The sequence below is a fragment of the Lithobates pipiens genome, unplaced genomic scaffold (assembly GCF_037356315.1).
Source record: "Lithobates pipiens isolate NorthernLeopardFrog02 unplaced genomic scaffold, aLitPip1_a1.2 Scaffold_3, whole genome shotgun sequence".
In the NCBI taxonomy this organism is placed as follows: Eukaryota; Metazoa; Chordata; class Amphibia; order Anura; family Ranidae; genus Lithobates; species Lithobates pipiens.
In genome coordinates, this window is record NW_027507790.1 from 107,516,084 (window position 1) to 107,539,854 (window position 23,771).

Genomic DNA, 23,771 nt, shown 5'->3' on the forward strand with positions numbered 1-23,771 from the left:
TAACTCTAGGGGCAATCGGGGGTTAAAACCTTTTATTAGGTTGTATATGGGGGTTCCTGACGCTATAAAAATCTGGAGGTGAACCTAAAAAAATAACTGTCTACCTAGCGGCACCAGCGATACTAATGCAGCGATCAGAAAAACGATCGCTTAGTAACACTGGCAAAAGGGGGTAAAAGGGTTACCTGGGGGACAATCAAGGGGTTAAACCTTTATTGTGGGGGGGTGGTAGGGGGTTACCCTGGACCTAAAGGGGCCTAAAGCTAACTGCCCTGACACTTTTTACAGTCACAAATGACACTAAATGCAGTGATCAGTAAATAAATGACCACTGCAATCAGTGATACTGTGGCTGGGGGGGGCAGGGGGTGACTGGGGGGTGATTTGTGTACCTATGTGTCAGTGTACTGTTGGTGCACTTACTTTTTAATGTCTTCTGTCCTCAAAAAAAAAGACCGCCACGAGGAGAGTGACATCACTTCTTCCTGCCTGTGTTTACAGTTCACAGGCAGGGGAAGATTCTCATTCGCCAGGAGCGATCGCGAGGGGGTGGCTAGAAATCAATGGTCGCCCCCCTCATCACGGATCGCTCCTGAAGCGAAACGGACTGCCGCCCCCCACACGCTGGAGGGCAGGCACGTACAGGATGTGCCTGTCCGTGCCATTGTGCCAACGTATATGTACAGGCAGCGGTCCTTAAGTGGTTAAAGTACATAGGTTCCGAATGGAATCAGTTCCCTCAGTAGTCGCTGCACTCCAGTAAGGGGACTCCCTGGCATCTTTGGACTTCCAGGATGCGTACCTGCACATACCCATATGCCTCAGGCATTAGACGGTTCTGCGATTGCAATTGGGGAAGCCTACTACCAGTTTGTGGCTCTCCCTTTTGGCTTGGCTTCAGCACCCCGAGTCTTTACCAAGGTATTGGCTCCAATTTTGGTGTTTTTGCGATAACACGGGATCGCAATCGTAAGTTACCTGGATGTGGCGATCACCATGCAAACCCTGCAGGAATTTGGGTGGCTGTTGAACCTATAAAAAGTCAGTGCACATACCGACTCAGCGCTTGGAGTACCTAGGCTTACAGCTGGACTCCATGGAAGCGAGAGTTTTTCTCCCGTCAGACAAACTGCAGACTCTCAGAGCCTCTGTAAAACTATTGATGAACCACAGGGGTCGTCACTGCGCTTCTGCATGCGAGTTCTGGGCTTCATGGTGGCCTCCTTTGAGGTGGTACCGTAAGCCCAGTTTCACACCAGAGTTTTGCAGAAGGAGATATTGACAAAATGGAGTGGGGTGGAGTACTGAGAGTACAGTCGATCGGTAATCTATATATTTTTTTTCCCTCACATTGTCAGCCGATCACGGACTTCTGTCAAAGGAACATCAGCTGCCTCCATTAATCAGCTGCCTCATCTGTGCCCACCAGTGTCACCTGCCAGTGCCACCAAACTTTGCCCACCAGTGCTGCCAATCAATGCCCATCAGTGCTGCCTTATCAGCGCACATCAATGAAGGAGAAAAATTACCTGTTTTCAAAATGTTATAACAAACTATGAAACAGTTTTTTCTTTCAAAATTTTCGTATTTTTTTTGTTTTAGCAAAAAATAAAAAACTCAGCAGTGATTAAATACCACCAAAAGAAAGCTCTATTTGTGGGGGAAAAAAAATCATAAAAATGTCATCTGGGTACAGCGTTGCATGACAACGTCATTGTCATTCAAATTTTGACAGTGCTGAAAATTGGTTTGGGCAGGACGGGGGTTTAAGTGCCCAGTAAGCAAGTGGTTAAAGCCCAGCTCAAACTTGGCATGCCTAGCTATGATGTCAGACTGGGTGCCTCCCCCCTCCATCCAACAAGAGGGTCCCTTCACAGCAACCTTGTCTTGGCTCTGTGCACTTTCCTTCTACATTGCTCTTGCCCCCACTTGTCTTATGAAAGGTATCATGTCAACTGCAGATTAGGAAGCACCTAACAACATGGGGCAGAGTACAAGTACTTTGTCCCATAAGGGGACAGAATCATGAAAAAAATGAATGATAGGTTTTTCTTTAACCACTTAAGGACAGAGCCTCGTTTTGAGATTTGGTGTTTTTTTTGCTTGAAAATTACTTTGAACCCCTAAACATTATACAAACATTATCACAGAAAGAGTATACAAAGATGAAACGATCAAACCAAAATAGGGTACCACATCCCAATATTGTATAAGACAAAAGATAAAGAAAGGGGAAAGAGAGGGGCTGAAGGGTAACCAACTCTCGGGACTTTAAAATGGTACCCAAGTAGAGAAAGTCAAAAGAAATACCCACAGAAATAATACAATCTATTTATTAAAATGTTCATTAAGGATTTAAAAAAATGAAGTCCGAAAACACATAAATGTACAGTCTTCAAAAAAGATAAACTCATGATATGTACAAGAAATCCAACACATATATTAACGCTGCAATGAAAAGAACCATTGCATCATTAATATATGTGTTGGAATGGTAACACTTTGTAGTGATATGAATTGTACCTTTCTTGTACATATCATGAGTTTATCCTTTTTGAAGACTGTACATTTATGTGTTTTCGGACTTCATTTTTTAAATCCTTATTGAACATTTAATAAATAGATTGTATTATTTCTGTGGGTATTTCTTTTGACTTTCTCTACTTGGGTACCGTTTTAAAGTCCCGGGGGTTGGTTACCCTTCAGCCCCTCTCTTTCCCCTTTCTTTATCTTTTGTATTATACAAACATTATATATTTCTAACACCCTAGAGAATAAAATGGCAGTCGTTGCAATACTTTCTGTCACACTGTATTTGCGCAGCAGTCTTACAAGCGCACTTTTTTTGGAAAAAATACACTTTCTTGAATTAAAAAATAAGACAACAGTAAAGTTAGCCGATTTTTTTTATTATTATTATTTATTTATTTTTTAAATATTGTGAGAGATGATGTTACACTGAGTAAGTTGATACCCAACATGTCACGCTTCAAAATTGCGCTCGTTCATGGAATGGCCACAAACTTTTACCCTTAAAATCTCCATAGGTGATGTTTAAAAAATTCTATAGGTTGCATGTTTTGAGTTAGAGGAGGCCCAGGGCTAGAATTATTGCTCTCGCTCTACCGATCAGGGCGATAACTTACATATGTGGACACTACTCACCTATGTGTTCGCTTTTGTGCGTGAGCTTGGCAGAAAGGGGAGCGTTAAAAATTTAATTTTTTTTTCTTATTTATTTTGCTTTTTATTTTTACACTGTTCTTTTAGGCTGGAATCACACCTATGCATTTTTTGTGCTTTTTGCAGATTTGCTGCAGAACGTGTTCCATAGGAAACCATGTTAAATGGACTGCAGTATAAATCTGCAAAATGCAAAAAGCACTAAAACTGCATAGGTGTGAATCCAGCCTTAAAAAAATTTCACTTTTATTCCTATTACAAGGTTTGGAAGCATCTTTTGTAATAGAAAAAGAAGCATGGCAGGACCTCTTAAATATGAGATCTGGGGTCAAAAGGATCTCAGATCTCATATTTACACTAAAATGCATTGAAAAAAAAAACGATCGAAAATAATTTGAAAAAATAATATTAAATGTCCCTTTTTAAGAGCTATGGGTGGAGGTGATGTTTTGATGTCGCCTCTGCCCTGCAATGGTATGGAGTTGGGTAGGGGCCATCTTCCCCCTCAGTCAGCTCCATACCACAGACCGAGAAGGCTCCAATCGCCTCCGCCGCTACCGACTGCTTCGGTAAGGGGCAGAGGCCACCGGAGCGGAGAGGATAACGAGATTATGGTAGCTAGCTGCTTCCATAACTAAGATTTTCCTCTTCAAACAGTGGATGTATTACAACAATGGCGGGCGGCCGGCAAGTGGTTAACCAGTTTCATACAGGGGCATAGTCAAATGACGTTGGTAGGAACACTCTTTTCCTTTGCGTGGATGTCATATGACGTCCTCCGCTTCTTGCCGCTACTGTGGGCCCCTGGGAGCCCGTAGTGGGGGGATCAAGCGTGCCCCTTCCCGATCAGGGTAAAGAGCCATTGAAATTGCCCCCCGAATAAAGAGTACCTGTCCCGTGAGCCCATCAGGAGTACCTGTCCCGTGAGCCCATCAGGAGTACCTGTCCCGTGAGCCCATCAGGAGTACCTGTCCCGTGAGCCCATCAGGAGTACCTGTCCCGTGAGCCCATCAGGAGTACCTGTCCCGTGAGCCCATCAGGAGTACCTGTCCCGTGAGCCCATCAGGAGTACCTGTCCCGTGAGCCCATCAGTGTTACCTGTCCCGTGAGCCCATCAGTGTTACCTGTCCCGTGAGCCCATCAGTGTTACCTGTCCCGTGAGCCCATCAGTGTTACCTGTCCCGTGAGCCCATCAGTGTTACCTGTCATACAGCCACCATGTCCCAAAACGTTTACACTCCATATGAGGCATATTGAATCCTAAACCTGACCGATGAGAGCAGCGGGGAGCTCTCACCGCCCCAGTAGTTCAGATTCTGGCTCCGAATATGAGCCTGCCAAAGGCAGTACATCCAAATTGGAGGAGGAAGTAGTCTGTCCTAAAAGATGATGGTCTGAAGACCAGGCAGTTACCAGCAGCACTAGACACCCCAATGGCCAATTGGGAAATGCCAACGGCGCTAGACCCCAGGGGGAGAAGCCCAGTACAAGCGTTGGAATTTCACACCAGACCCAAAGAATTAGGACCCAAACCTATCTTCAGGATGCCTTGGCAAAACCATTGTGGCTGCCTTCTATCACAGAGTCAGCCATAAATCCCCCCTTTTACAGCCCAGCCAGATGTGCAGGCCAACACCGAAATATTTTCTGAAATAGATTATGTTTACTTTATTTTTCCCTGATGTTACTTCAGGGCATTGTTTTTTGCCCATCAATATATCGAAAACAACCCCAACTCAAGCTATGCCCATCCTTTCGAATGGAGACTCCTAACAGTGGAGGAGCTTAGATTGTTTTTAGGCCTTACACTCAACATGGGGCTTACAAAAAAATTAAGTGCATGCATATTGGTCTACCAACCCCATCCACCACATGCCAAGTGCTTCTTGGGCAGTGCGTCATCAGGCCTCCATGGCTCAGCATACATTCACAAAATTTGATCAGCTGGATGTAAGGAGGTATGGGGATATCGCCTTCGAGTGCAGTGTGCTGCAGGCAGCATTAGAGGTCCTCAAGTTTGGGGGTACCCTCCGGGTTGTCTCCCTCCCCTCAAGTAGCATTGCTATGGGACGCCCCATTAATTAATTCTGTAAGCCTCTGTGTCCCATGATGTACGATAAAGAAAATAGGATTTTTATAACCGCTTACCTGTAAAATCCTTTTCTTGGAGTACATAATGGGACACAGAGGTCCCTCCCCTCTTTTTTTGGATTTAAGTATATTGCTTTGCTACAAAAACTAATGTGCTCCAAAGTACATTTTGTAAATAAGTAACTTTGCTCCACTCATGTGCGCTGATGAGTCTGCACTGATGAGGTGGCACTTATGAGCACCGATTTAGGTGGCACTGATGAGGCACTAATATGCCACGCTGATGGGCACTGATAGGTGGCACTGGTGAACACTGATAGGCGGCATTGATGGGCAGCACTGATGTGCAGGCACTAATAGGCACTGACTGGCATCACTTGTGGGCACTGATTGGTGGCACTTATGGGCACTGATTGGTGGCACTGCTGGGGCCTTCCTGTAATCAGGTCACTGATGATCAGTGCTCTGATTTCCTGCCCAGATGCCGCTGAACGGCACTCCTCGCCACACACTCCCTCAGTGTGAGGCGAAGAGAGCCGATTCACAGCACTTTTGTATTTACATGTGACCAGCTGTGATTGGACACAGCCAATCACATGGTTAAAGAGCCATGGCTCTTTACAGAGATTGGGGTTGTGCTGTGTCCTAGCAACATGACGCGACCATGATCACGTGCTACGGGCGTGCAATATCGGCTGCTCTGAGGCGCAATCATATGATGCTCTCCCAGAACGAGAGCCCCACCATCCCTCCGTCATTTGACGGTGGGTGGGTGGGTGGGTGGCTGAGCGTCAAGCGGTTAAACAGGTTTCTCTACAATACGTATGATTTATTTATTTTTTTCCTGAACAAAAAACACATTCACAGTAAGAATTTTTAATGTTCAAGAGGAAAAAAAATCATCCTGCTCCATCAAATTTTCTCATCACCGGGGTAAAACCAACATTGAATTGACCCCACTAACCATTACAAAATCAAACGAGCATGTTGATGTACTACCATTTGTTAGTAAACTTTTACTCTAAATGTACCACCATTTGTTTATTTTAGAGCTCACTGCATATGAATGTAAACTAGCTGTCTGGTGTGGGTGTGATAACCTAAACCTTTTACATCTTGGATAGCACTGTTAACCTATACTTAAAATAAATTGAGCAATCAGTATAATATCTGGCTGTGACAGGAACAATGATAATGTGCACGATGCAGTAACCTATGATTACCAATCATACATTGTTTGATCTGTCAGTAAATTTAAATCTTAGTTGTTCTGGGGTAACTTACACTGCACATTCACATTAGTCATTGCACTGCATTGTACAGAAGGAGGCCCATGCTTAGCTACTGTATTTAGCCTCCAAAATGCTTATTATCAGTATAGAAAATGTACAGCATGCACATAGTGACATGTTTTACACAAAAATGTACTTAATCATGGTTCTGTGATTAAGCACTTTCTTGTTGGAAAGGCATCAAAGTTATCTGATAGCTGTATGCATGCTTTACAACTTCTGTATTACTTTTGACAGCTGAGCACAGTCATTCTCCTGTACAGTAACCTATAGGCATGGCAAGCTCTGGTCCTGCACCCAGCACATCGGCAGAATAAGGGGTCAGTGCACAGAAATTGGCTTTAATGCATGTGCTATGTGCTTTATTATTCATTATTTTTATCTGTGGCTAGTGGCTAAGGCCTTGTTCACATGGACTGGCATACTACAGTGTGTACTACAAGTCTTCCATGCATCCCTGTACAGGCTGTCCCATTTATGTGAGTTTGGATGCAGTAGCTGCACCCAGTTTGACAGCTATGTTGGTGCATGGCTCTGAACGCACCCTGTCTGCATTAAGGGCTGTACATCCTCGCCTACATTGCTGTCAAATTGGGGGCAGCAGTTGTGTCCATGCAGCCGCTACATCCCAATTGACATGCATGGGACTGCCTGCGCAAGGATGCGCAGAACACCTGTTTATCCCCATGTGGGCAAACTTGACCTTTGCATGTGTGTACATTGTAGTAGGCTGGTGTGAATGAGGTCTGATTCACAAACATGAATACCTCAGTATTTTATAAAACACAGCGTATGGTATGTTCCGTGATATTTTACCAAATCATAAGGAATTTTAACATGCGTTACAATAGAAATGTACATACAAGTTCATTCACAATGGTTAGAACACAGGTTATTTCTGTCACTTTACCAGACATCCCAAGTCTCCCACATTGGTGGACGCCTCCCGGACACCCACAAGTGCAGCTGTCTTCCATCCTATCCTCTCCCGCCGGCTGTGGTGATCTGTCATGATGGCGATTGGAAAAAGGAACCGGTCATTTACCGGCCCCTGCCTTTTCTGAATTGGACACAGTGAGCAGGATTGATCCTGTGTCCTGTGAAAACTGAGCAGAGTAACCTGTGTGTTCATTCTGCTCAGTTTTATGAATGGACAGGACCTGGTCTCTTCTGTCCATTCATCTTCAATGCTGAGAATGGGAGTGGAGAATCAATGTCCTCAGTCCCTTTCCCTGTCTCAAAGAGGAGATGTCAGGGGTCTAGACAGGTGTATAGACCCCTAATATCACACCAACAGGGTTGATTAAAAAGAAAAATGCAAAAAATATATTAAAAAAAAAATGAAATTGTAAACAAAAATGATAAAAACTTAAATTATAAAGAAAAATAAAAGAAAAAACTACTGACACCACTCCCCTGCCCTACCAACACTGTCCACTGCCCCAGCCCCTTCCTCCCAAACAACATTGTGAACAAAAAATAAAAATAAAATAAAACTGTAAAAAAATATATGTAAAAATAAAAACTACTGACACCATCACCGCCACATACTCTCCACCCTTCCACAGAAGCCCTGTGAAAAAATAATTTAAAGAAAATAATAAACAACAAAATTGTAAAAAAATAATAAAAACAAAAAACTACTGACACACTGATCTACTGACACTATCCACATCCCCCCAACCCGCAACCGTTGTTAAAAAAAAAAATAAAAAAATAAAGTAAAAAAATAAAATAAATTGTAAAATAATTTTAAAAATGCATTTGTAAAAAAAAAAATAATAAAAATAAAGAACTACTGACACCATCTTACACATACTACTCACCGCTGTACACTCCTCACATGCACATTATACACACCTACAAGCACTCCACACTGTGCATTCCCTATTTACCATTACTACATTCTGAACTATGTAAGTCATCTCAGACTCTATTAAATCACACCTCATTTAAGACACGCCCAATATGTAGCACAGTATAAGCCACACCCACCTCCCTGAAATGCGTTTGCCACCTCCCTGAAATTTGTTTTTTGCAGGTTGGAATGTCTGCCTTACCCATGAAAGAAAAAAGTGAGAGTACCTGTGCCAACCAACTCCCCCCCAACCCCACTGTACTTGTCAGCAATCCTACATGGCTCCTACCTCCTTCATAGCCAGCACGGAATTGCTTGGTGTTGGTGAATCAGGAAAAATATATTGTTACTCCCCCAGACGTGTAACAGTGCTTGGGTCATGAAATTGTTTGCTAAACCCGGGCACTGTCACAGGTGAGAATGATGCATGCTCCTCCATACTTGGAAGTAGCGGGTGTTGTGGACAACTGTGGAGGAGGAACCAACAGGGGAAAGTTTCTCGGGTATTGGGAAGGGGGTGGGAGGAACCTAGATGAGTAAGGTGACAGTTCCTTTTAAGGCGGAACTATGGTCTCTATTACTTACCTCCTCCTCCTCTTCCATTAAACAAAAACATACATTGAATAGCATTGCAAAGGACATATTGTTATCTGATTGTACAGTCAGTTGGATCTGCTTCTCCTGCAACATTATTGTCTGTGAAATTACAGTAAATTTAAGAAGACAAATCTCTATATGTATATACATGTGTCTACCGTTTTTTGTATATTTCCATTTTTAGTAAACGTGTGCTGTACCCCCACTCCTCTCCCGTCCTAAAAAGGACAATCTGTCGGTGTAGAGGTACTCCCCCCCCAAACATTGGGGGGAGAATTTCCAGTGTTAAGCCATAACTATCTTATACATACGTGAACCATATAACTCGTCACCGCAGAGCAAGACATCTTCTAATCAGGAATATTATTTCAGCCTGATCCACGTTCCAAGTTTCCATGTCACCATCTCATCTCTTACCCACCTAGTATAAACAGCCTCGCTCCCCATAGGGTGGGGAGGGCGTCTATGTCCTGCCACCAAGTACTCTGTTCTGGACTAGTTGGAAGGGGGCTAAACCAGGTATTTCCAACCAGGGATCCCATATATTTTCAAATTTTGTTGGGCTGCCTCTATGTTGGTATGTCAACTTCTCCCTCAATGGGATGTAGTTTATGGCATTAACCCACTCCGTGTGTGTTGGCGGCGACACCGAAAGCCATTTTCTAGCTATTTCTAGCTATTTTATAAGTTTTCTGGCAATAAACGGGACTCTAAGAATAGCTATGTATGTGTGTGGCGTATATAGTCACTCGTCTAACCATCCCAGCAGACACAGCTTGGGGTCCATTGTAAATGTATGATTCCATATTTTGTTTATAGATTTAATTATTTCAGACCAGTACCTTTGCAGTTTCGGGAACTTCCAGAGCATGTGGATAAGGGTACCGTTATCTACCTTGCAACGAGGGGAAAAATCTCTTCTGTGCCATTTGTGTAGTTTATGTGGGGTACGGTAAGTTCGGTGTATAATGAATAGTTGTGTGAGTTTTTGGGAGGAAGAGAGGGACACCTTGGGTACATTCTCCATTATATTAGACCTTGTCTGTTATGTGACCTATATCTTCTCCCCATCCCATCCTGCATTTGAATGTCATAGTCTTGGATACCTGCGATATTAGGGAGTCATATATAGTTGATATCTGTCCTTTCCTAGACGATGAGGTTACTAATTGTGTGAGTATCGAGGGTCTAGTTAATTCCCATTTGGACAGTGTAGCTTGTGTTGAAATGGCGTGCCTAAGTTGTAGGTATTGAAAAAACAAAACATTTGATAAACCATATTCCTCCCTCAGGGATTGAAAATCCCATAGGATTCCGCCTTGGTATAGCTGCGGGATGTATACCACACCACTTCTAGACCATGCAGAAAAGCCTTGCAACTTATATAATTCGGGAAAGTTACTATTGGTCCAAATACGAGACCATTCAGAGTATCCTTCATATTGAAAGTGTTGTTTGGCCTTGTTCTAAATTTTATCTATAAGTATCATAGTTTGGTATTCAGGTATTTTACGCAATTCTCCCGCTTCTATGCTTTCCACAAGGCCCTCGCTCGAAAGTAGTGTATGTATATTATTGCTTGTGGGGTCAGAGGACCCAGGGTACTGCGCTGCCACCCCAATTAGGTGCTGCAATTGAACCACTATGAAGTAATAGTATGGGTTTGGGACTGCCAGGCCGTCCGAGTCCTTTGCCTCCTGCAATGTTTAATTACCTCCTCTGTAATGGTCTGATGTCTACGAAGACCCTCGCTGCCTCCGGCATCTTCTGGATGCTGGTCCTAGTCTGTCTTGATTGGCTGGCAATGCACGTCCCTTCTGCGATGAATAGCTTGCCTTGTAAGTTTTTTAATTTTGTCTTTATAGTATTCCTAGCTTCTGCCTGCTGAATGTATGGTTCTATGAATTGTCTATTGTGGAGAGTAGGCGATGGAGCCACGTGAGCTGCTGGTAAAATACTAATTTATGAGAAATAGGAAATTCAAAGTTTTCATTATGAAAATAGTACATATATTTGTAGATTTACCATTTTTATGAGAAAATTATGATGAGGCAAAATAACAAAAGTAGTTCAAATATCCTATGCATTTTCAGCGTTACAGCACAATTGCACTGAGAGACAAACACTCCAGGAGTCTGCGGCCTACTTTTGCTTGAATAATAAATGTGGGAGATCATACAAAATATGAGCACATTGCACTAACCTTTGTTTGCATTTACTTGGGCAAGTCGATGTTCCTATTATTGTTGTTATCTTGTGATCATATGTAATGTCAGCATTCTGGCGAAACGTAGCAGCCTATTTGTGGAAATAATCACGCTCAATTGTTTTTAGGGCAAAGAGAAATACTGCAGCGTTTTCCTTGATTAGCTTTGAGCAGTCGCATGCAGTGCAGTGTTACAGTGCTTCATGCACAGTGATAGAGAGGGAGGATTTTACAGCTGACATTATAAAAATCTATGACAAGAACTATAAATTGTATATTGCCTGTTACTCAGGCTTAATGGGAAATTTAGTTTTCCAGGACCGGGCTGTTAAAGCTTATGAACAAAGAATAAGAGTTACAAACCAGGCTGAATCTATGTGGATTTGCTTGGATGCACACAAATGCACAGAACAGTGATTGTAATGCATTCTGAAACGATATCTGAACTGTATTATTATTTTTATTGTTATGGGATTAATAGCTTCAACAGTTTGCATAGCACTTTACAAAATAAAGGGCGACAGTATAGTTATAGTACAATTCAAGACAATAGGAAAATAAGGGACATGTTTATGGGAGCTTACAATCTAAAAGGAGGTGGGCATGTGTGACAAAAGATAGTAACTGTTGGGGAATGATTTGATGTGGAAGGTAAAATTTGGCCTTCCTGAACAGATGAGTTTTCAGGGATCAAAAACAGAATAGGCGATAGCAGGAGAGATTGGGTTATGGAGTTCTATGGGAATTTGGGAACTTGTAGAGAAGTCATGGAGGCAATTATGGGAGGAGGTGATGAGGGTGCTAGAGAACAGTAGGTATTTGGAGGAGTCGGAAGAGGTCTGTTTGGGTGATACTTTGAAATGGGGGTATTGTGGCTCAGGGACGAGTTGTGGATGATTTGTATGTTGTGGTATGTTGTCAGTGGAGTGATTGGCAGAAAGGGTCGGTGAATTCTAAGTCGTTGATAAAGGGGATAGGTCATGCAGAAGCCTTTGTGACAGACTGAAGAAGGGATAGCCAATGTTAAGGTAGGACAATAAGGTGGGAGTTGCAGTAGCCAAAGCAAAAGAGAACGAGAAAGTGAATAAATCTCTTGGTGGTGCCACTGGTTAAAAAGGTATGTAATTTGGATGTGTTACAGTGGTAAAGTTGGCAAGAATTAGACTAATATATGTGAACATGCTTTCTTCATTCTCGCTCATATGAGCATTTGGTTCAGTGGCTGCATAGTAGCCAAATCTTTAAATGCCACATATGATCTGTGAATAGGAACCAAAACATTCTGGCTTTCAGTAGGTTAGGAATTTATTCTACTATAAAAACGTAAGTTAAAAAGGATAAGAGTCTGGTGTGGAAAAAAATCTAGCTATAATAAAAAACCTTTGTTATCGTACATCATGGGATACAGAGTCATAGTAGTTACTATGTAGGTGGACACCGGAACGCCCTAAATTAAAAAGTGCACTCCCTATATAACCGCTCCCACTGGTGGGAATACCTCAGTTTTTTTTCGCCAGTGTCTAAGGTGTTGGTCATGAGTAAAGATGTGCTGTGCTGAGTTCCACTGGAGCAATTCTTGCTGGGGCTAGCCATGCAGACCGGATCCATTCAAAGTGTCTTTTTGGCCGAATTGACTGGTACCCGGTCCTCATATCTGAAGAAACGAGGTTTTGCCTTTAACGCTTCTCTTTTTTAGAGAGCTGGACCCCGGGATCCAGTACTTTTTGATAGTAAGGCATTAAGTTTTACTGGCGGGATGCTATTACAGGTCCAGAATTGTGTGTTTCCTCGAGGATCCCCGGCTCCTGAAGGATTAACAGAACCCACTGTGAAGGGGGAAGATTGAGTCTCTTGGTTTACCACAGAGAACCCTGCGGCAGGAAAGGTAAGTGGAGTTTTCTAAGAAATGTAAAACTTTTTTTTTATGAATATCTCCTTTAAATCAGTAAATGTTGTCATGCCTATGTGTCACCACTGGGGGCTGTATTGAGCACTTACGTCTCATGCTTCTCAGCGAGCTCACATTTGTCCAGGAAACGGCAAGTTTCTCTTCCTCTGGTGCAGCAAGACCTCCAGTAAGTCTGGGGGGGGGGGGTTCCCTCTCCCCACCGTACGCCCCCTGTGCGCATGGCGTTGGCGTCCTCCAACGTCCAGGGCAGAAAGATCTGTTTTTTAAAGCACCATTGTGTTATTTATGCTGTAGGAGGGACACAAGCAATGAGGTTGACACAGGCATCCCTTTGACACATTTTACTACTGCATCTAGCTGAGCATTAATAGCAGTGATAGAGCTGATCTATTTCTCAAGCAGTGGATGCATTCCTTATGGTAGTACCTCTGCTTTGTGCATTGGGCTATGGTAGAAGAGGGGGAAAACACCTCAATAAAGGGCTCTATAAAGAGTTAATTAGTCACATGGAAGCCTAGATACATCCCAATAAGATGGCATCCTCCCCTGAGAGTAATATGGCTGGTCATGGTAAACCGTCAGGAGGGGCAAGTGTTGCAGCTGCTCTTAAACACTGCAGGCCCTGTATATATTACTAGGAGAATTTTTCTTCAAGCATTTTAAGCTTGAAGTAAAAGTTTGATGCTTTATTCGCATCCCAGAGTGGAACTAAGCATAACAGGTCCCCGTCCATTGCTCAGGACCCTTATACTGAGGAACAAGAAGCGAGGGATGGCAAATTTCTCTCTAGGACCAGGAAAAGGCTGATGTCTCCTCTTCCGAAGAACCTGATGCGAAGTATCAAGCTCGCATGAAAGGTTGTTCATGGTCGCTCACTGAATTGGTCCACTCCACATTTTTACTTTGAGCCCACTTCTGCTTGGGTTCACTAAAAGCCCCCCTCAATCTGTTCATGCTTTTTATATCCATTCATGGCTAAGAAAGCTTATAAATTCTGAGTGAGAGCACCCAGATAAACATTTTTTCTTTTCATACATCAGGGGACACAGGACCATAGTAGTTACTATGTGGGTTATAGGCCACCTTCAGGTGATGGACACTCGCATGCCCTAAATTAAAAAGTGCACTCCCTATATAAACCATCCCACTGGTGGGAGCAGCTCCGTTTTTTCGCCTGTGTCTAAGATGCTGGTCACGAGTAAAGATGTTCTGTGCTGAGCTCCACTGGAACAATCCTTGCTGGGGTTGGCTATGCAGACGGATCCATACAGGGTGTCTAATCTTGGCCGTATTGAATGGTACCTGGGCCCCATATCCAAAGAACAAGGTTTTTGCCTGTGAATGCTCTCCTGGGATGCAGTACTTTTTGGTATTAAGGCCATAAAGTTTTTACTGCCAGGGTGCTGTTCCCAGGATCCCAGGATTTTTCTTATGAAATGTCTCCTTTTAAATTTAGTAAATGCTGTCATGCCTATGTGTCACAACTGGGGGTTGTACTGAGTACTCATGTCTCATGCTTCTCAGAGCCACATTGTGTTTGGAAGCAGATGCTTCTCCTCCGGCCGAATTACAGACCTCTGGTAAGTCTGGGGCGGGGGGGTTCTCTCTCCCCACAGATGCCCCCCTATGCCGAAATTTCTACCCCTCTTCTTTAGTGAAGGGAGCGCTGCATTTAAAAAAAATCATTTAAGGTTGGTGACACAGGTTTTTTCCCTCTGACACATTTACTGCTGCATCAGGCTGAGCCTTAATAGCAGTGTTGAAGTTAAACTATTGCTCAAGCAGTGCATGCAATGTCTTCTGATGGTACCTCTGCTTTGTGCATCAGGCTAAGGTCAGAAGGGGGAATAAAACACCCCCAAAAATAGAGCTAAAGGAGTCCCCCTCTAGTTCTGGTAAGCTTACTCATCTCTGCAAATGGCATCCTTCCCTGGGAAGGAGTGACTGGTTAGAGCAGCCTTTGTCAACCTTTTCAACACAGAGGAACCCTTGAAATAGTTCTCCAGTCTCGGGGAACCCCTGTTAAAAATTTGAATTCTACAACTCATGATACATTAGTGTGATGGTCAGTGGAAAGATTGGTCCTTATACTTGTGGTCATTGGGAAGAATAACCTCCTTACAGATAGCTAAAAAGATCAATGGTGTCAGTGGGAACTTATCCAAAAGGCAGAAATGGCCCAATGCTAAAGGAACCCCTAGCAACCTCTGAAGGAACCTTAGGGTTCCATGGAACCCTGGTTGAGAATCACTGGGTTAGAGTAACCATCAGGTGCATGAAACGTTTACAATTGTTTTCAACACTGCAGCCCCTGTGTATTTTACCAAAAGTTCTTTTTTCCCTCAGCCATGATGGGTTAAAAAAAAAAAAAAAAAAAAAAGTTTAGCGACTTTAAACGCACAGGTTCTCTGTCGTTGCCCAGGACCCTCAAACGGGGGAACTAGGGGCGGGAGAAGATGAACTCCCTCAGAGGACCGTGGATGACTCCTCTTCTGAGGTGTCAAATGCGGGAGAACCAGCTGGTTTCAATGTCCCCATATTTATGCTCCTTAACTGAGTATTTGGGTTTGTTAAAGCCTCCTCAGACTGTGCATTGTGTTTCTTGTCCATTTATTATCGGGAAAGCCTTTTTTTGTATCTGTGAAGATCTCCCAGATAAATGTTGTTTTCCTCCTAAGAAAGTTTTTATACTTTATCCTATGGTAGAGGAAATTTACTAAGTACGGTGTACTAGCAATTAACGCAGTATATCCTCTGTGAATAAGCACTGTTACTGGCAGACAATACTCAAATGCTTAGGCATCCAACGAATAAAGTTGTAATTCCTGTTAAAAAAATGCTTTTTTCTATGGCAGCTTTATGCTTGCAATAATTGCTTGTGAGTTCCTTTGATAGAACCTGCACAAGGTCCTTATACAGGTGCTGGTTTATAAACTAGCCAAAAGCACAGCTGCTGAGATGCCTACGGCTGTTTGTACCTATATAGGCAGGTGCTATACACGGTTCTGTGCACATTTTTGCTAAACACAAGCAGCTAAAACGCATGAGTGCAGGAACGCACATCAGTGGAGGATACACTTCCTTTTACCATGCAGATACTCGAGGCTAGTCTTCCTTTGTGGGGGAACAGCTATTTGAAGATGTTTGGATAATTCATCCAAAGAAATTCTAGTGGGAAAAGCCCCACTTTTTTCCATTTAAGTAAAGGAGTAAATATATTTTTTATTTTTGAAAGCTCCTTCTGTTTGTGCCAGTGGCATCAGCCTCCAGGAAGTCACGATCGCTTCCGCCATCAGGTTCAATAGGTAATCTTCAGATTTAACCCTAGGGGTTACTGTAGCCTCCTTATCAGAAGGCGCCCCGCTAGCTCATTTGGAGCATTCTTTAGCAGTTCTCATAGATCTGACAGAAGGATGAATGGGAGACTTCCTCAATAGCTCCAATCTGGAGTTCCAAGAGTCCCAGTCTCCTCGGTTTTTTTTCTCAGATCAAACGTTCCTAAGGATCCAGAGAAAAATAATTCTTTCTCTTCGCATGGAATTTATCCAATCAGTAGTCTCCTTCCTACAAGTCGGAGAACTTAGGGCATCTATCAACGTCCTGGATGCTTATCCCCGTGTGCCGATCTTCCCCGCTCACCAGAAATTTCTACGCTTCAAGGTAGAAAATCTTTATTTCCAGTTTGTAGCTCTACCTTTTTGGGCTAGCTACTGCACCTTGAGTGTGTATAAAGATCCTGGCCCCTCCTTTAGCCAGCTTAAGGGCTCAAAGTATAACGATACTAGCCTACTTAGACGATCTACTCTTGATAGGTCAATTGGTAGCCCATTTAAACCAAGGTCTGATTACCACAGTCAGCTACCTGAAATAATTAGCTTGGCTCCTCACCCTAGTAAGATCCTCCTTAAAACCATCAAGGAGATTGCAGTACTTAGGGCTGATCATAGATACAGTCCACTAAAGGGTATTTTTACCCCAGGAAACGAAGAAGTATCCTTCTATTTATCTTTATTAGGAAAGATGGGGGCTTCTTCAAGGCCGTTCCTTATGCGCAGTTCCATTGAAGACTGCTGCAAAACAGTATCCTGTCAACTTGGAACAAGAAGATCCAAACTCTCGACTTCCCGTTGCGTTTAACCACCAAAGTGCACCCGAGCCTCAATTGATGGTCGATATCCAAAAATCTTCTAAAAGAAAGATCCTTTCTACCAATTACCTGGAAAGGGGTAACAGATGCCAGCCCTTTCAGTTGGGGAGCAGTCCTGGAAGAAATATCTATCCAAGAGAAATGGTTCAGATAAGAAATAACCTTGCCCATCAATATTCTAGAGATTCGGGCACTACGCCTGGCCCTGGAGGCCTGGACGCTCAGACTATTGTCCTGTCAGGATCCTGCCTACGGCCACATTACCCTGAAAGCGCCCGATCTCATCTGATCTGAGGCTAAGCAGGGTTGGGCCTGGTTAGTACCTAGATGGGAGACTGCCTGAGAATACCAGGTGCCGTAGGCTGAATCCAACAATGCCACAGCGGTGGTTTATCTCAATCACCAAGGGGGCACAAGAAGTCGTGTGGCCCAGAAAGAGGTGAATTTTTTTTCTGTTGTGGGCAGAAAGCAACATTCTATCAGCAATTTCATTCCAGGAATGGAGAATTGGCAGGCGGACAACTTGAGTACTATTTTTTCCAGGAGAATGTTTCCTTCTCCCTGGCATCATTCTGTCAATATGCCAAAGGGAGTTCTGGATGTGGGTCTGTTGGTGTCCGGGTTCAACAACCGATGCCTTATTTCCATGGGATCAGTTTTTCACTGATCTATGCTTTCTCTCCTGTTCTGCTTCTGCTTCTCCTCCAGTTAGGTCACCCCTGAAAAAAACAGACTTTTTAAGCCAATTCTGGGTTTTTCCCTTGGTCCTCTTGATGAGTAGCATAATTTTCCTGGTTTCCATATTGTCTGCAATTAGAGTATCAGGGTTGGCTGCTCTTTGTTATAAGTCATGAGTCATATTGGATTATTCTTAAGGATAAGGTTGTATTGCAGCCTCATTCTAATTTCCTTCTGAAGGTAGTGTCTGTTTTTTTTTTCATATTAAACCAAGATATTGTTCTGTTTTCATTTTTTTCAGAACTTCATTCTCTGAAAGAAAGGTCACTACATTCTCTTGATGTAGTGAGAGCGGTCAAGATGCATTTAAAGGTGACCGCTCTGATACATAAAAGCAGATTTTTTTTTGTTTGTATTGCCTGACGGTTCTAAAAGAGGACAGGCAGCATCGGAATCTGTGATTTCTAGGTGGATTCGTCAAGTGATTGTTCAAGCTTTTGGCTTAAAAGAAGAGAATTCCTCCTTTTTTCATTTTAAAGGCACTCCACCAGGGCTGTTAGTGCTTCTTTGGCAGTGCATCACCAAGCCTCCATTGCTCAGATCTGCAAGGCCGCAGCTTGGTCTTCAATCCATGTGTTTACTAGATTCTATCAAGTAGATGTAAAAGATCACGAGGATATCGCCTTTGGGCACAGTGTACTGCAGACTGCAGGCTGCAGTATGAGTCCTCTAGTCTCTTTGTGCCTTACTATTGTTGTGTCTCCCTCGCTTCAGTTGGCATTGCTATGGGACATCCCACATAGTAACTGCTATGGCTCTGTGTCCCCTGATGTATGAAAATAAAACAGGATTTTTACAAATGGCTTACCTGTAAAATCCTTTTCTTTGAAGTATACCAGGGGACACAGAGATCTCTCCCTTCTTTGGTATACATGTGTATTGCTTTCTACAAAACTGAGGTGCTCCCACCAGTGGGAGGGGTTATATAGGGAGTGCACTTTTTAATTTAGGGCATGCCAGTGTCCATCACCGGAAGGTGGCCTTTAACCCAAATAGTAACTACTATTGCACTGTATCCCCGGATGTACTTCAAAGAAAATGATTTTACAGGTACCGTATATACTCGAGTATAAGCCGAGATTTTCAGCCTCTTTTTTGAGGCTGAAAGTGCCCCCCTCGGCTTATACTCGAGTCATCGCTGTCTGCCCGCTCGATCAGCGTGTCGAGCAGACAGACAGCGGCCATTCTATCATTCAAAAGCCGCGCCTCCGGCTCCGCCTTCGCCTGTGATAGGCGGAACACTGAATTTCCCAGCAGCCTGTGTTCCGCCTATCACGGACATCGTATCATCCTCGTACTACGGACGAGGATGATACGATGTCCGTGATAGGCGGAACACAGGCTGCTGGGAAATTCAGTGTTCCGCCTATCACAGGCGAAGGCGGAGGCTTTTGAATTTTACAATGGCCGCCGAGGCGCCGACGAAGAGGGCACGGGACGGAGGCAAGGCAAGGCACGGCACGGGACGGGACGGAGGCAAGGCAAGGCACGACACGGGACGGAGGCAAGGCACGGCGGCACGGAGGCAAGGCACGGCGGCAAGGCACGGCACGGGACGGAGGCAAGGAGGCAAGGCACGGGACGGAGGCTCGGGACAAAGGCTCGGGACACAGGTAGGCTGGACACACACACACACACACACACACACACACACGCACACGCACACGCACACACACACACACACGGATGGATGGATGGAGACACACACACACAGGGATGGATGGATGGAGACACACACACACAGGGATGGATGGATGGATGGATGGAGACACACACACACAGGGATGGATGGATGGATGGACACACACACACACAGGGATGGATGGACGGACACACAGGGATGGACGGACACACAGGGATGGACGGACACACACACAGGGATGGACAGGCATGTCTCACCCTCGGCTTATACACGAGTCAATAAGTTTGCCAGTTTTTTTGGGGGTAAATTGGGGGCCTCGGCTTATATTCGGGTCGGCCTATACTCGAGTATATACGGTAAGCTGTTTTTAAAAATCCTGTTTTTTTTCTTCCTCTGAAAAAGTTCTCAATACTTTATTCTATGGAGGCAGTAATTAACGCTGCTATATCCTCTGTAAACAAAAAACGGACTTGTTCAGTAGACAATGTTCATCTGCTAAAGGGTCCAACAGATTAAGAAGTTGGAGTTCCTTTTAAAAAAAACAAAACAAAACTGTATTTTGCTTGCAGGTTCAGTCATTTAAACCTGTGCTGGCGTTCAAAGTATCTCAGTCCTTAAAGGGCCAGTTTATAGAGGTAGTCAAAGTTATTCCTGATCAGCGGGCCCAGGGTTTGGCCAGCATATCGGAAGCGTCCTGTTTTACAGTTGATAGTATGAAAGATTCTATTCGCCAGGCCTCATGGCTCATGCTAAGGCTGGTACATGTGCATAGAATCCTATGGTTGAAAGATGGTCAGCCAAAGTGCTATGCAAAAAGCTCTTGGTCAGTTTCCCTTTTTATGGTGAACAGTTATTTGGAGACAATCTGGATAAGTATGTCCAAATAATTTCTAATGGGAAAAGTTCCCTTTTTTCCGGTTAAGAAGTTGAAGTATTTTTCTTTTTAAATGTGCATGTTCTCCAGTGGCAGGGGCATTTTCCTTCCAGACAGTCACGATGGCATCCACCGTCAGCATTCAAGAGTTAAACCTCAGGGTCAGTCCCAGTGTCAAAAGAGGACCTGGCACCATCTGCACACAGATCACTGATCTATGACATTTCAAAGCCAAGGCAGCAATTCAAATATGCAGGAAAAAAAAATATACAAATCAGGGAACAAATGTGGGAGACTACTAGCCCAGACCTTACAAACCCAAAGACTAGCATCTTACATACCCCATATAACATCTGCCAGTGGACAGAAGCTATCCTTACCACAACATATATCTCGAGAGTTCAGAACTTTCTATGAATCCCTATACAACCTGAACACACCACCACCAACCCAAGACATGACGTCAGCTTATGTAACATCCTCCCTCATGCCAACACTACTGACGGAATCAAAAGAAATACTAGAGGAACCCCTCGCACTACTCAAACTCCAAGCTGCATTAGGTAACAACAAACCGGGCAAGGCGCTGGGACCGGACGGGTTCACCATCACTTATTACAAGACATTACTTCCCTCTCTAGGCAACCACCCAGTGAACCTGTTTAATGAACTTGGCTCAGGAGCAAAATTGCACAAATCCATGCTACAAGCGCAGATTTCCGTAATACCAAAAGAGGGTAAGGACCCAGCCCAATGCGGGAGTTACCGCCCAATCTCCTTATTAAACACTGACTTTAAACTTTTCACCTGGATCATAGCATCCAGGCTACAACAACATTTGCCCCACCTAATACATTTGGACCAAGTCGGTTTTGTACCCACCAGAGACGCCAGAGACAACACCACCACAGTCCTAAATCTATTACACGTATCCAATAGTAAAAAGACCCCATGTATATTCATTAGTACAGATTCTGAAAAGGCATTTGACCAAGTAAGCTGGAAATTCATGTTCACGACATTAAAACACATAGGTATAGGTGAAAAGATGCTGAATTGGATTTCTCTTTCAATAGTTTTTATTGAGTTTTAACCACAAATACATCATGTATCATATACAGCAATCCTAAAGTGATTACATGAAATAAAAGGAAGAAGAATCTAAACCGGATTCAGTAACCAATTCATAACAAAGTATAACAGTATCTCGTATGCTCAATCTTGAGAGACTAGAATAGTGCGTGGGAGACTTGGAGTGTGAAGGTACATCTCCTCTAGGTAAACAGCCCCCAAGTAAGAAGTATACTTAGTGATCTAGAACCATAGTAAGACAGTAATCAACAACCTAACTCATATCACGACTGTACTTAGGCCCCCGTGACTTAAAAAAAAAAAAAACAACATAAAAATTATTGAAGACGTGGGACCAATCCCTATCTTAAACTACTCGTACTTAACATGAATGGGCGGCCATAAAAAGTAAAAGAGTTTTCAACAAGCTTTCCCCATGGCAAGTGGTGACTAGATAAGTGGAGTAGACCTCCATCATATAGCTAGAGGCAGGTCTGCTCTCCTTAGTCTTGGTGTCTGTCACTACAAGGCTTCGGTATTGTCGAAGCTCAACCTTTCGGCTATGATGTAGAAGAAAGCCTGAGAGTAAGGTTAGAAAGTATTGCTATAAACCCAGCGGAGCCTCCCGCGGCAATCCCCGAGATCACCACTCCACCCCTATGGGCTCATACTGTGGAGTGGGATAGCTCGGGGGGACCCCCGCTAGTGAGGCCCTCACCAGCTTCCCTCCACTCCCCTCAGGGGCACTCAGAAGTTGTGCCCCCGGATGGAGACAGATGGACATACTCTGGAGCTCTCAGGCCCTCTCAGAAAAATTCCTCCAGTACTAGTTAATTCCAGTCAGTTCGAAAAAATTTAACAGAAGGCGAAAACTCTAGGGTGAATAGAACGTCAGACCAGTATCTTATTGTTAGAAATCCTGCTTCTGAATTGGATTTCTGCGGCATACTCAGACCTGATAGCTAGTGTCAGAGCGAATGGTGTAATCTCAGAATCACTTATTTTCTTGGTTGCCATGTCTTCTGCAAGAAGAGTATCGGTGTTGGCTGCTCTTTCTTGTAAGGAGCCGTATCGGTTGTTTATAAGGATGAGGCTGTATTGCGGCCTCATCCTGAATTCTTACGGAAGGTAGGATCGGGTTTTCATTTAAACCTTCATTTTTTTCCAGAACTTTGTTTCTGTAGAAGAAAGGCCACTATATTTTCTTGATGTAGTGAGAGCAGTCAAGGTCTGTTGAAAGTGACCACTCAGATTCGTAAATAAACGTTTTGTTTTATGCTGCCAGATGGTCCTAAAAGAGGACAGACAGCATCAAAATCTACTATTTCTAAATGGATTCGTCAAGTGATTGTTCAAACTTATGGTTTAAAGAGGAAAATTTCTCCTTTTCATATTAAAGTGCACTCCACCATGGCTGTTAGTGCTTCTTGGGCAGTGCATCACCAAGCCTTCATGGCTTAAATCTGCAAGGCTGCAACTTGGTCTTCAGTCCATACATTTACCAGATTCTATCAAGTAGATGTAAAAGGCATGAGGACATCTCCTTTGGGCACAGTGTACTGCAGGTTGCAGTATGAGTCCTCTATTTTCCTGGTGCCCTACTTTGTTGTGTCTCCCTTCCTTCAGTTGACATTGCTATATGACATCCCACATAGTAACTACTATGGCCCTGTGTCCCGTAATGTACAATAAAAAAATAGGATTTTTATAACAGCTTACCTGTAAAAACCTTTTCTTTGAAGTGCATCATGGGACACAGAGTTCCCTGCCTTCTTGGTGTATTGCTTTGCTACAAAACTGTTGTACTCCCACCAGTGGAAGGGGTTATATAGGGAGTGCACTTTTTAATTTAGGGCGTGCCAGTGTCCATCACCTGAAGGTGGCCTATACCTACTAATTAACTACTATGGCCCTGTGTTCCATAATGTACTTCAAAGATAAGGATTTTACAGGTAAGCTGTTATAAAAATCCTATTCTTGCATTTACAAAGAGTGTTGGAAAAAGTGCTTCTATAGAGCTCAAAATTCAGTCTTAAGAATCCCCACATGGCAGCAAGCGGTGGGAGTAGATGTCAAATAGTCTAGTTGCTGCAGTGGAGCAAGCAGCATACGTCCCATTTGTTCTACTGCGCAACTAGACTATTTGGCATTCAGCTCACTGCT

At 43.5% G+C, this 23,771-nt stretch overlaps 1 protein-coding gene and 1 pseudogene across 2 annotated transcripts in view; both read left to right on the top strand.

The window, feature by feature from the left end:
• The window catches only part of CUNH5orf63 (chromosome unknown C5orf63 homolog), a 176,313-nt gene that overhangs the window by 18,057 nt on the left and 134,485 nt on the right, over nucleotides 1–23,771 (top strand). The window lies entirely within an intron of this gene.
• On the top strand, nucleotides 17,531–17,647 carry LOC143941539 (5S ribosomal RNA; annotated as a pseudogene).